The sequence below is a fragment of the Oryctolagus cuniculus genome, chromosome 18, assembly GCF_964237555.1.
Source record: "Oryctolagus cuniculus chromosome 18, mOryCun1.1, whole genome shotgun sequence".
NCBI classification, from domain to species: domain Eukaryota; kingdom Metazoa; phylum Chordata; class Mammalia; order Lagomorpha; family Leporidae; genus Oryctolagus; species Oryctolagus cuniculus.
Genome location: NC_091449.1, coordinates 60,373,990 through 60,387,836, shown reverse-complemented (window position 1 = coordinate 60,387,836; position 13,847 = coordinate 60,373,990).

The following is a 13,847-nucleotide window of genomic DNA, read 5'->3' as shown; positions in this document are numbered from 1 at the left end:
TGGGTTTCAGTTACACCCATGCTAAGCATACTCCTATGATAGAACTTCTAACACATGCAATTCTTTCACCTGCCCCATATTAAACCTTGCACATAGACTTGTCTTCTTCCCTGATATCTGGATCAGTGCTGTCCTCTTGAAGTGCTCATTGGGCACATGTGGCTGGCTAGTGGCTGCTGTGTTGATAGCACAGTTCCATGTTGAACAGAATGGCTGATGTTTAGAGGGGCCCTCACAAATGCGCTTTATGTGAAATGGTTTGACTAGGAAGTTTCAGAGTCAGGAGGTGACTCAAATTCAGTTATTCTTACTCAAGACACTATGGTAGAGGTAGAATTTTTGGGGGTCAGTTCAATAAGTAAGCTATTAGTGTGTAACCTTGTAAGAGTGAAATGACTATTCTTAGACTTCTCAACATATTTTTTTTTATTTACTTATTTGAATGGCAGAGAGAGAGAGAAGGGTGGAGGTGGGGGAGAGAGAGCGAGCTCCCTTTACTCATTCACTTCCCAAATGGCTACAAGGGGCTGGGCTGGGCTGGGCTAGGCTGAAGCCAGGAGCCCAGAGCTTCTTTGGGGTCTCCAACATGGGTATATGGGTGACAGAGGCCCAAGGACTTGGGCCAACTGCTACTTTCCCAGGTGCATTAACAGGGAGTTGGATCGCAAGTGGAGCAGCCAGGACTTGAACTGGAGCCCACATGGGGTGGGGGAGGGCGGTGCCAACACTGCAGGTGGTGGCTTAACCTTCTGTGCCACAGTGCTGGCCGCAGATTTCTCAACTTCTCACTTGGATCTTCTATTAGAGTTGACTGAAGGAGGACACCCATATCTTGGGGAAGGGGATTTGAGGGTTTATGGGCTTACCCAGGAGATCAGTGTGAAAATTTCTGGTAAAGCCAGGGCAGTGGGATTAGGATGGTGAAATCTCAAGTTCAAGAGAAACAGGCAGTCATGAAGTTCAGCTTGATCCTTGAGTTCCTGATATAATATACCGAAACATCTCTGTTTTGAACATTTCCCACTGTGGGGAATTCACTACCCAGAAAGGCAGCCAGTTCTGTTCTAGAAAGTTCTGTCTTACATAGAAAGCATTTGTCCTCACTTCTCCCTTCCCCTCCATCTCACTGTGACCCACCCTCTTTCGTGGCAATGGGTAAGGAAAGATTGCTGTACCCAAGTGAATTCATGAAGGAGCTTCTGCCCGGGTCACTGGGGCTCCACTCTGGGGACATGCAGCTACTTCTGTGAGTTTGTTTCCATTTTGATCTCATCTTGAACCAGTTCCCTCCCCTCTTCAGGACTCAGTGTTTCTCTGGCTCCTTCCCATCTTGTCTGCTTGTGGGGTCTCCCAGACATGGTGATGAAGTTGCCCTGGAACAGCCAGACTCCTCATTACTTCTTTGCTTTCCACAGCCACTTGCAGTAATGGAAAGTGCACCAATGACACCATCTAAACCTGGAGTTGAATCACAGTTCTCTCCTTTGCCAGCTCGGTGACTTGAGCAGCCTCATTAATCTCTGTGGTTCTCACTCTCCTATAAATTGGGGATCACAATGACTATTTACCAGCAATAGTGGGAAGATTAAAATGCTATGAAAATAATCAGTGTAATGACTTATACCTGTTAGAGATGTTTGTGGATTCACTTCTAATAATTTCTTCTTCTCCTTCCTTCTCCTCTTCTTCCTTCTCCTTCTCCTTTCCCCGCCTCCTCGTCTTCCTCCTCCTCCTCCTTTATCATCATCACCATCATCATCTCCTAGCACTCACCAACTTCATTTTGAAATCCATTTCTTTCTTAGCACCTAACTGACCCCATCTGGTTGCATCTTCTGTCCCATTCTCTAAGCACTAACTGCAAGGAACAGCCCATTTTTTTTAAGGAAGGCAAACATTCAACCTGGTTTTTTCCTAGGTGTACTGACATTGCAAATTTATTGTGAGTTTGGCCTGGCTGTTCTGCCAAGATTGTCCGAGAACACAACTAAGTTAGTATTCACCCCCTTCCACCAAGGGCAAGGGCAGCCCACAGTGGAAAAATCACCACAATTCCTCTCTGTGGGCCTCCCAAGCTGGACCTGGTGGAAACAGCTTTCAACGTTCAGGTGACAACAACAAGATCCTTGTTCTTCCTTGGAATTCAGAGACTTGCTGACTTTGCCTGTGCTTGGAGCAAGATCAGTGAAAATTGTAGAGAGAACCATTGAAAAGGGTTACCTTTCTCAGGATTAACTAATTTTTTTCAACTTTTATTTAATAAATATAAATTTCCAAAGTACAGCATTAGGATTATAGTGGCTTTTCCCTCCATAACCTCCCTCCCCCGCCCAACAACCATCCCATCTCCTACTCCCTCTCCCATCCCATTCTTCATCAAGATTCATTTTCAATTATCTTTATATACAGAAGATCAACTTAGTATATACTAAGATTTCAACAGACTGCACCCACACACACAAAGTATAAAATACTGTTTGAGTAGTAGTTTTACTGTTAATTCGCATAGTACAACACATTAAGGACAGAGATCCTACATGGAGAGTAGGTGCACAGTGACTCCTGTTGTTGATTTAACAATTGACACTCTTATTTACGACGTCAGTAACCACCCGAAGCTCTTGTCATGAGCTGCCAAGGCTTTGGAAGCCTCTTGAGTTCACACACCCCGACCTTATTTAGACAAGGCCATAATCAAAGTGGAAATTCTCTCCTTCCTTCAGAGAAAGGTACCTCCTTTGATGGCCTGTTCTTTCTGCTGGGATCTCACAGAGATCTTTCATTTAGGTCATTTTTTTTTTTCCACAGTGTCTTGGCTTTCCATACCTGAGAAACTCTCATGGGCTTTTTAGCCAGATCTGAATGTCTTATAGGCTGATTCTGAGGCCAGAGTGCTGTTTAGGACATCTGCCATCTATGAGTCTGCTGTGTATCCTGCTTCCCATGTTGGATCATTCTCTCCTTTTTAATTATAGCAGTTATTATTAGCAGACACTAGTCTTGTTTATGTTATTCCTTTGACACCTAACCCTATCATTATGATCAGTTATGAACTTAAGCTGATCACTTTGACTAGTGAGATGGCATTGATACATGACACCTTGATGGGATTGAATTGGAATCTCTGGTATGTTTCTAGCTCTACCATTAGGGGTAAGTCCATGTGAGCAAGTGCCAAACTGTACATCTCCTCCCTCTCTTATTCCCACTCATATATTTTACAGGGATCACTTTTCAGTTAAATTTTAACACCTAAGAATAATTGTTAATTAAAGAGTTCAACCAATAGTATTAAGTAGAACAAAAAAAAAATACTAAAAGGGATAAAATAGTAAGTTGTTCTTTGACAGGACAAGTGCTAATCAAGTCATTGCTTTTCATTGTGTCAGTTTCACTTCTACAGGTTTCCTTTCAGGTGCTTGGTTAGCTGTCACCGATCAGGGAGAACATATGATATTTGTCCCTTTGGGACTGGCTGATTTCACTCAGCATGATGTTTCCCAGATTCCTCCATTTTGTGGCAAATGACCAGATTTCATTTTTTTTTTTTTACTGATGTATAGTATTCTATAGAGTACATTTCCCACAATTTCTTTATGCAGTCTTCTGTTGATGGGCATTTAGGTATTTTGGTTGATTCCAGGTCTTAGCTATTGTGAATTGAGCTGCAATAAACATTGAGGTACAGACAGCTTTTTTATTTGCCAATTTAATTTCCTTTGGGTAAATTCCAAGGAGTGGGATGGCTGGGTCATGTGGTAGGGCTATATTCAGGTTTCTGAGGAATCTCCAAACTGTCTTCCATAGTGGCTTTACCAGTTTGCATTCCAACCAACAGTGGGTTAGTGTCCCTTTACCCCCCACATCCTCGCCAGCATCTGTTGTTAGTTGATTTCTGTATGTAAGCCATTCTAACCGGGGTGAGGTGAAACCTCATTGTGGTTGTGATTTGCATTTCCCTGATGGCTAGTGATCCTGAACATTTTTTCATGTGTCTGTTGGCCATTTGGATTTCCTCTTTTGAAAAATGTCTATTGAGGTCCTTGGCCCATCTCTTAAGTGGGTTGTTTGCTTTGATGTTGTGGAGTTTCTTGACCTTTTTGTAGATTCTGGTTATTAATCCTTTATCGGTTGCATAATTTGCAAATATTTTTGCCATTTTTTCGGTTTCCTCTTCACTTTCCTGACTGTTTCTTTTGCAGTACAGAAACTTCTCAATTTGATGCAATCCCAGTTATTAATTTTGGCTTTGACTGCCTGTGCCTCTGGGGTCTTTTCCAATAAATCTTTGCCTGTGCCTATATCTTGCAGGGTTTCTCCAATGCTCTCTAATAATTTGATGGTGTCAGGTCATAGATTTAAGTCTTTAATCCATGTTGAGTGGATTTTTGTGTAAGGTGAAAGGTAGGGGTCTTGCTTCATGATTCTGCACATGGAAACCCAGTTTTCCCAGCACCATTTATTGAATAGACTGTCCTTGCTCCAGGAATTGGTTTTAGATCCTTGATCAAATATAAGTTGGCTGTAGATGTTTGGATTGATTTCTGGTGTTTCTATTCTGTTCCATTGGTCTATCCATCTGTTTCTGTACCAGTACCATCATGTTTTGATTACAACTGCCCTGTAGTATGTCCTGAAATCTGGTATTGTGATGCCTCCAGCTTTGTTTTTGTTGTACAAGATTGCTTTAGCTATCCAAGGTCTCCTGGTTCTCCATGTGAATTTCAGCATCATTTTTTCCAGATATAAGAAGAATGTCTTTGGTATTTTGATTGGTTTCACATTGAATCTGTAAATTGCTTTTGGGAAAATGGACATTTTGATGATGTTGATTCTTCCAATCCATGAGCATGGAAGATTTTTCCATTTTTTGGTATCCTCTTCTATTTCTTTATTTAAGATTTTGTGATTCTCGTCGTAGAGATCTTTGACATTCTTGGTTAAGTTGATTCCAAGGTATTTGATTGTTTTTGTAGCTATTGTGAATGGGATTGATCTTAGCAGTTCTTTCTCAGCCGTGGCATTGCCTGTGTATACAAAGGCTGTTGATTTTTGTGCATTGATTTTATATCCTGCTACTTTGCCAAACTCTTCTATAAGTTCCAATAGTCTCTTAGTACAGTTCTTTGGAGCCCCTAAATAAAGAATCATATCATCTGCAAAGAGGGATAGTTTGATTTCTTCTTTCCCAATTTGTATCCCTTTAATTTCTTTTTCTTGCCTCATGGTTCTGGCTAAAACTTCCAGTACTATATTGACTAGGAATGGTGAGAGTGGGCATCCCTGTCTGGTACCAGATCTCAGTGGGAATGCTTCCAACTTTTCCCCATTCAATAGGATGCTGGCTGTGGGTTTTTCATAAATTGCTTTGATTGTATTGAGAAATGTTCCTTCTATACCCAATTTGCTTAGAGTTTTCACCATGAAAGGGTGTTGTATTTTATCGAATGCTTTCTCTGCATCTATTGAGATAATCATATAGTTTTTCTTCTGCAGTTTGTTAATGTGGTGTATCACATTGATTGACTTGCAAACATTGAACCATCCCTGCATACCAGGGATAAATCCCACTTGGCCTGGGTGGTTGATCTTTCTGATGTGTTGTTGCATTCTATTGGACAGAATTCTATTGAGGATTTTTGCATCTACATTCATCAGGGAAATTGGTCTGTAACTCTCTTTCTCTGCTGTATCTTTTTCAGGTTTATGAATTAAGGTGATGCTGGCTTCATAGAAAGAATTTGGGAGGATTCCCTCTCTTTCAATTGTTCTGAATAGTTTGAGAAGAATTGGAGTTAGTTCTTCTTTAAATGTCTGGTAGAATTCAGCAGTGAATCCATCTGGTCCTGGGCTTTTCATTGTTGGGAGGGAGTGTGGGGAGCAACCCGGACTAGACTAAGTTACTGGAATTAAGACTTATTCTATGCATCTGCTCTCCCACAATATGGCGCTGAGAAGGGAGAAACAGCTTCTACGCAGTTGCCTCCAGTTCAACCAATAAACTGTAGGACCTGCTCCTGATTGGAGGAGAGCAGCGTACTCGGCGTGTGGGTAGCAGAGTTGGGATTGGTGGAAGAGGACTATAAAGGAGGAGAGAGACAGCATGCACCAGGAACATCTAAGGGGAACACCTGAGGAACACCTGTGCAGCCCCAGAGAGAGCCGGCCGGCGGTGTGCCGCTCCCCTGCGGAAGTGGGGAAAGTGGCCAGGGGGAACCGCCCTTCCACGGAGGTGGAAGGGTCAGTAGCCAACCCGGGAAGAACCAGCAGCAAACCTGGGGAGGGCCGAGCAGACGAAAGAACAGCGCAGGGTTTAGTGTCGTTCCTCCACGAAGACGGGGAGCGACATAATGGTGCCGTGACTCGGATATGAAGCCTAGGCAGGGTTTAGTGTCGTTCCTCCATGAAGAGGGGGAGCGACAAGGGAGGATTAACTAATTTTCTTCCTATTAATCTTTTGTCCTCTGTGAGCTGGTTTCTTTTGGTCTAAATGGCACAAAAAATGTGCTTTCTGAGGCTGAACACCTGAATGGGTAAATCATGGAAATTGTCCTTAAATCATGAACCAAGGAAATTGTGTCCATGATCCATGTTTGTTGTAAATAACAGGAAAATGAAACAGAAAGGTGAATTATTCATAATTAATCATTATTAAAGAGAAATATGGGAAGAAATGGTAGGCAGAGGCTGTGGAAACAAGTTGACTATTACGTTCAATGGTTTGAGAGTTTCAGGGGTCTCACAGGTGGATTTGTTCAGCTGGAGACTGTAAATAAAGATTAGGCCCATGGGTGAGGTACAGGAAGTTGTATTAGGGAGTCCATAATTTGTTAACGGAGAATAGATAATGTATTAGTAGTGGGGAACTCCTGTGATGAGTTTGAAGCCAGGACATGCACCTAGGGAAAAGAAGAGACACAGAGAGAAAGTCAGAGACCCACATATTTAAGGGGCAGGTGGAGACTACAGGGAAAGAAAGTTGGTAGTCAGAAAAACTGGAGAAAAACTTCACTTTCCTTTGTGGACTCAGGAATCATTTTTTGAAGGTAAAATATGTGTTTTTAGGGAGCAGGGAGGAGACAGAATTGGCAAATAGGTCAGAAAACTGAAATTTTAAAGAGACAAAAATACAGGTTGGTTTGAGGAATTAGAAAATGACCTCAAGTGATTTGTAATGCATCAGATGGTGGAAGCCACATTGCAGTAGAAATTAAAGGAGTTAATTTTAAAGGCTGAAACGACAATACATAATATTTTCATGACTTGGGATGGAGATGACTTTCTTTCGAAAAAAATATATTTTTTTATTTATTTGAAAGGCAGAGTTACAAAGAGAGGAAGAGAGACACAGATCTTCCATCCATGGATTCATCCCCCAAATGGCCGCAAGGGCCAGTGCTAGGCCAAGCTGGAGCCAAGAGTCTGGAGATTTTTTTTGAGTTTCCCATGTGGGTGCTGGGACCCCAGCACTTAGGCCATTCTTCTGATGCTTTTCTCAGGCCATTAGCATGGAGCTGGATGGGATTTGGAGCATCTGAGATGTGGATGGCAGCATTACATGCAGAAGGCTTAACCTGCTATGCCACTGGGTGGGCAAATGGCAGCATTCAGATACTTCTGCACTTTCTGACCATGATGTCACCTGTGCATATCCCCAGTGCACTCAACACAATGTATCTAAAAGGAATGTGTTGGGACTTGCATTATGGTGAGGCCAATTAAGGCACCACTTGCCACAACAGCAGCTGGTTTGAGTCTTGGCAAGCCCTCTTCCAGTCCAGTTCCCTGCTGATGTACCTGGGAAGGCAGCACAAGACGGCTCAAACATTTGTCCTCCTACCAACCACATGTGAGACTAGGATGGGGCTCCAGGCTCTTGGCTTCTGCCTGGCCTGGCTGTTGCAGCCATCTGGGAAATGAACCAGCAAATGGAAGGTTTCTCTCTCCCTCCTTCCCCATCTTTATCACTCCCCATCTGTCACTCCCTCTGTTGCTCTGCCTTCTAAATAAATCTTAATAATAATATATAAATCTTAATAATAATCAAAAAAAGGATTATGCCAATCTTACCACCAGGATAAAAATGTAAGAAGCCAGTTTCCACTTTGTGTCTTTGCTCAGGGGGTGGAGGAGTACTTCAGACCAGGGAGAAAGCTGCAGGCCTAGTGGAGAGTTGGGGTAGTATCCGGAAACACTGCTCTTTTTCTCAGAGACAGAGCTTTTAGGGATTTAGAACATGAGCCAGCTTTTCTTTCCTTTCAGGAAACCAGCAGCTCATCCCTGTCTGGTAAACAGCAAGGGAGTCAGCGTGTTATTAGTGTCTAGTTTTCGTCCCAAGACTCCTTGTCGGCTTCTGGTTTTTCCCCCATCAGCAGAGGAGCCATCCAATTTGCATTGGATGCTGCTTTTGGCTAAAAGGTCCCTTTAAGTGGAAACCAGACACAGGAAGCACTCTCAGGACCAGGCTGTTTGGATGTGGGGAAGCGAGTTCAGGGGACTGGCTGATGTCCCTGAAAGACCTGCATTCACCATGCCTGCTTCTTTCTGGAATTTATTTCTGCTTGGGCAGACTAGGCCACTTGTAAAACACACACCAGAGAGCTGGGATTATTTTGGAAAAATCCAGCACTTGCCTTGAGTGTCCCTTACTGGGATTTATGGAGCAAACACAGTCTTGGACCCGAGTTTATCAACTGTAGTTTAGAAGGAGTCAGTAAAATAATTATTCCTAATAAGCAAAAATTGAAGAAGGGTTCCTCAAAGAGGATTGATACATTGGACTTTGAAGCCATTATTAAAATTCTGTTGCAAAAGGGCATTGATCGACATGGAAATATTCCTATTATATTTGTAAAGGGAAAAAGCTAGTTCATAAAACAGAATGTATGTGGTGGGAAGTTCTGAGTACGGGCATGTGGGTAGGGGAGTAGCCCCAGAAGAGGGGTGTGTTGAAAGAGTAGTAATGGCGTGCTAAGTTGGTATCTTTTCCCTGCTTTGGTTTTCTAAGTGTTCTGCATAAAACGTAGATGAATGTGTTGACTCTAAATGCAACACTTTTCTCGTTGGGTTGTTAGTTTGGATATTTAATGCTGCTCAAAGGCCCATGTGTTGAAGGTTGGTTTCCAGAGCCCTGTGTAGGGGGTGGAAATTTCTTCCTCCCTCCCTCCCTCCCTCCCTCCCTCCCTCCCTCCCTCCCTTCCTTCCTTCCTTCCTTCCTTCCTTCCTTCCTTCCTTCCTTCCTTCCTTTCTAGATTTATTTATTTATTTGAGAGCTAGAGTTACAGACCAACAGAGAGGAGAGACAGAGGTAATAGTCTTCCATCCACTGTTTCACTCCTCAAATGGCCGCAGTAGACAGAGCTGGGCTGACCCAAAGTCAGGTGCCAGGAGCTTCCTCTGGGCTTCCCATGTGAATGCAGGGGCCCACGGATTTGGGCCATCTTCTACTGCTTTCCCAGGTCATCAGCATGGAGCTGGAACGGAAGTGGAGCAGCTGGGACTCAAACTTGTGCCTATATGGGATGCCGGCACCACAGGCAGAGGCTTAACCTACTGAGCCACAGTGCTGGCCCTGAGGGTGGTAATTTCATCTCATTATAGTATTCAGGAGGTTGGCATGTTGGGGGCTCTGGGGGATAGGACCTAGGAAAGGGGTTCTCACGAGAGGGTTAAGCACTCTCTGTGTCCTGGCTCCTCTGCACACTCTCGACCACCCTCACCAGACACCAGGCCAGCGGTACCACTTGACCTTGGACCTGAACCTCCAGAACTGTGAGTTAAATACAGTTAGCTTCTCTCAGGTATTTTGTTGCTGACTAATGCAAGCACAAAGAAGCAAGCCAAAATTCTAAGCGTACCGCTTGCTGGCTTTTCACCAAATGAAAGTGGCTGTGCTGCTGGGGCTGAGATGATGGAGCAGGATACTCCCAGCATCCCAGGTACTTCTTTGTAACCTCTCTGAGTCAGGACGCCCCAGAGGGTAAGCTACAGTGGCTGTTGAGGAGACAGTTCAGCTGGCTTCAGTGACCGGGGTGCTTGAAAAAGTTCGTGGAAAATTGAATTAAAAGATAAGTTTGTTCTGATGCCAAAAATTTGAAATCCAAGTGTATTTTATGAAAAAGGTATGCATGGGTTTCAAAATTGTTGGGCAGCAAAACACCTTTTAATTCCATTGAAGTTTTTGGAGGATCCTTCCCCAAAATCTCCTTCCTAGAATGCTTCCAGTTATGGTGAGATAGCAGCTTTTTCTGTGAGATCTAACAACATCCCAGTAGGAGGCAGTGAGAGACAAGGGAAGGGTTCTAGCTCATGTCCTGGGGTTCTCTCTGTTGGGCTTCGCTTCCGCTTGATTTCCATCTTCCTTTCTCTATTGCTGGTCCTGTGGACCTCAAACAACCTTACAGATTGTTCCCCTACTTACATGAGCTCAAATCCCTGTAGTAAACCTGTGTGTGTGTGTGTGTGTGTATGGGTGTGTGCCTTCACTGATGGAGCTGGTACCCAACAGGAAGATGGATGATGGTGGCCTCCATGAAGGTTCCCATTGGTTTGTCCTTTCTGATATTCATACGTCTGTCAAGGGCCCCACTCTATTGAGCAGAACTGATCTGCATGAAAGACATATTATGGGAATGGCAGTGTGTGGCTTCCAATTAGGTCATTAAAGACATTATAACTCACTTTGGTCTCCTGGGTTTCTCACTCTGGGAGAAGCCAGTTGCTTTGATGTTATTTCTTGTCAATAGAAATCATTTCTGAAAAAGCCAGATTTCTAGCTTGTCATGGACTTTGCTAAATATGTCCCAGGGATGCTCAATTGACCTGTTGGACAAGACTAATAAAAAGAGGTATTGACTATCCAGCAAATGAAATGTTCCACTCCGAGTGAGAAGTCCCATGACGGGAGTTGAGATTTCTCCTTTACTTTGTATAACTGGCAAGGCTCGATTACGTATTAATCAGAGTGTTGTGGAGACAGGGCCAGAGTATGGTGACACAGTTGTGGCTCATACATAACCTAGGGGTGATGTCCCTTGCTGCTTCCTCAGCAATCAGAGCACCATTCCTGCCCACTCCCTTCCCAGGATCGCTTGTCCCGTCAAGAATAGGTGGATAGCAGTGAGAGGAAGATGCTCTGTTGGACCGTGCTGTTGGGCCAGAATGGAAAAGACCATTCATTAATCTGGATGAAATACAGCACCTACCTACCTGTGCTTTGAGATTTGTGCATTTGTTAAACATTCATGGGTCCCACCATGTGCCAGGAAGTGTTCTAAGTGCGAGGATTCAACAGTGACGACTGAGACAGAAATCTCTGCCTTGTCACACTTGAATTCTAGTGATTGCTGGCACCACTTTGAGTGTTATTCCCCATAATCTCCATCAAAGCTCAAAGCAGCTGTGAGAGGTGATGTCTGTATACTGCTCCCCATGGTGGACCCAGCACCTCTTAGACTTCTAGCAACAACGCATCTGCTGTGAAAAACAAATTCTTGAGGGTTTGGGTGGACAGGAATGGCTTCAATTCCAATATTCCAGATAAAACCACCAAGAAATATCTTATCCTCGGGCCAGGCTTCAGTCCTCTCTGGGACTTCGCAGACAGAACTCTCAGCAAGACTTGATGTCCCCCTGCTGGGACTGCAGAAGAGACAGTCCCTGGCACCCAAAGATTCTCAGGCTGTCTGGCCCCCACCAAGAGTGTGCGGCAGTAACAATGATGCCTTCAGAGGCCTTGGCTTCATGGGTTGTAAACTCAAGTGTGTTATGGGGGGGGAGGGACACACCTACTTACTGCTTGTCCCATGGCCCTCCCCTTCTGCTTCCCTCTCATTCCTGACTTTCAGTACATACTTATTGGATATCCTGCTTTCCATGGCTCAGGAATATGGTCTTACTAATCCTCCGCACAGGGTCTTAGAAGGCTGGAGTTGAGGCAGTGGCTGGGATGTTTTCCCCTGGAGGCTTGGCTGGGGAAGGTTCTTCCAAGCTCACTTGGGTTGTTGGCGGGATTCCCTTCCATGTAGTTCTATGACCAAGGACTCCATTTTAGTGCTGTCTGTTGCTCAAGGTCACTCTCAGCTCCTATGGGGTGCTCATGGTTTCTAGCCATGTGGCGCACTCATGACACAATTCCCTACTTCTTCAGAGCCAGCAAGGGAGGATCCCTTGGCGCAGTCTGCCAAGATGGAGTCTTCTATATAGTCACCCAAGCTAGGGAATGACAACATCACATTTGCCATGCTCTCTGGTTAGAAGCAAGTCACAGCTTCTGCCCACATTCAGGAGGAAGGAATTATATAGGGGTGTAACTCTCCAAGGGTCATCTTAGGGTATATATGCCACAAATCCCTGCTCTATGGACCAGATGCTATGCCCCACACTGAGAAATAACAAAGAACAAAAGAGGTATGGTTCATGCTTTGTTGGAGCTTGCATTCTTACTTGTTAGGAGCTTGTGTGCTTTGTGAGCCCATGCTCCTATCCCCTGTTTCTCTGTTTTTCCTTGCTGGAGTTGGTGTTCTTAGCAACAAAAAAGAATCCTGGCTGATACAACCTTAACTTTCAGGTAAAATAGATGTATAGATGTTGGAAGGCCAGGATTCTATCACAGGGCTCTTTCATAGAGGGGGTAGGACTTTGGGGTGAATTGCCTCTTATTCTGGGGTGAGACTATATGGGCGGAAATATCTCTTATTGTGGTTCCACTTTTAGCAAAGCATCTGGCCTTGGGCAGAACTTCACCTTCTGAGCTCCACTTTTCTCCTCTATGAGATGATGAGTGCCGGCCCTTTCAGGATCTCCTGCACCCTTCCCTGAGGTGTTGTGGAAGGCAGAATAATGACCCCTCAAAGATGCCCACAGCTTAACCTGTGGAACCTGTGACTGTGAGGACAAAGTGGACTTCCCAGATGCACAGAATACATTTAAGTTAGCGATCTTGAAATGCGCATCGCCCTGGGTTATCCGAGTGGGTCCAATGGAATGGCAGGGTTCTTTTTTTTTTTTTTTTTACAGGCAGAGTGGACAGTGAGAGAGCGATACAGAGAGAAAGGTCTTCCTTTGCCATTGGTTCACCCTCCAATGGCCGCCACGGCCAGCGCACTGCGGCAGGGGCACCGTGCTGATCCGAAGGCAGGAGCCAGGTGCTTCTCCTGGTCTCCCATGGGGTGCAGGGCCCAAGCACTTGGGCCATCCTCCACTGCACTCCCTGGCCACAGCAGAGAGCTGGCCTGGAAGAGGGGCAACCGGGACAGAATCTAGCACCCCGACCGGGACTAGAACCCAGTGTGCCGCCGCCGCAAGGCGGAGGATTAGCCTAGTGAGCCAGGGCGCTGGCTTGGCAGGGTTCTTACTAAAGATAGAAGCAGGAGGTTGGAATTAATGGGAAGGTGGTGTGATGGCGGAAGCAGAGGTCCAAGACATACCATTGCTGGAAGCAGGCACAAGCTGAGTTCAGGAGGCCTCTGGAAGCTGGAAAGGCAAGGAAACAGATTACGGCAGCCAGTTCTGCTAAAATCTTGCTTCTAACCCAGAGAGATCCAAGATGAGCTTCTAATCTCCAGAACAGAAAGATAATAAATTTCGTTTAATTCATGTTGATAAATTTATATTGATTTATTATAGCAGTAATTGTGTATTATTCAGATTTTCAGTACTATAATACCAGAGATAACTAACTTTATAAAGAGAAGAGTTTTATTTAGCTCAGTGTTAGGGAATTCAAGTCCAAGACTGGGCAGTGCCATTGGTTTAACCTCTGCGAGGGTGCCAGGGCCATGTGTGGAGGAAGACACACTGTTGATGACAGAAGGGCCTCCCACTGAGTCCCAGCCCCTCCTTAGCCC